We start from the raw sequence: 284 nt of genomic DNA on the forward strand, positions 1-284 counted from the left end.
GCATGACATGTCATTAAAGTCTTTTTTTTTTGTAATAATAGACTAGTTTGATTCATTAAACTCATTTAACTAAAATAATTATCATATTATTTTATTTTTAAAAAAAAATAAAAAAAATAAAAAAATAAAAAATATATATATATTAGTTTATTAAGAGTAAATCTTCATACTTAAAGAATCTTTTATTATAATTAAACTTTTTATTTTTTTATGTTATGAAGAATATGTTTTTAAAACGTACTATAATATCATCAATTTTGAATACTTATAAACATATACATTAA

Source organism: Solanum tuberosum, unplaced genomic scaffold (assembly GCF_000226075.1).
Source record: "Solanum tuberosum cultivar DM 1-3 516 R44 unplaced genomic scaffold, SolTub_3.0 scf00073, whole genome shotgun sequence".
Lineage (NCBI taxonomy): Eukaryota > Viridiplantae > Streptophyta > Magnoliopsida > Solanales > Solanaceae > Solanum > Solanum tuberosum.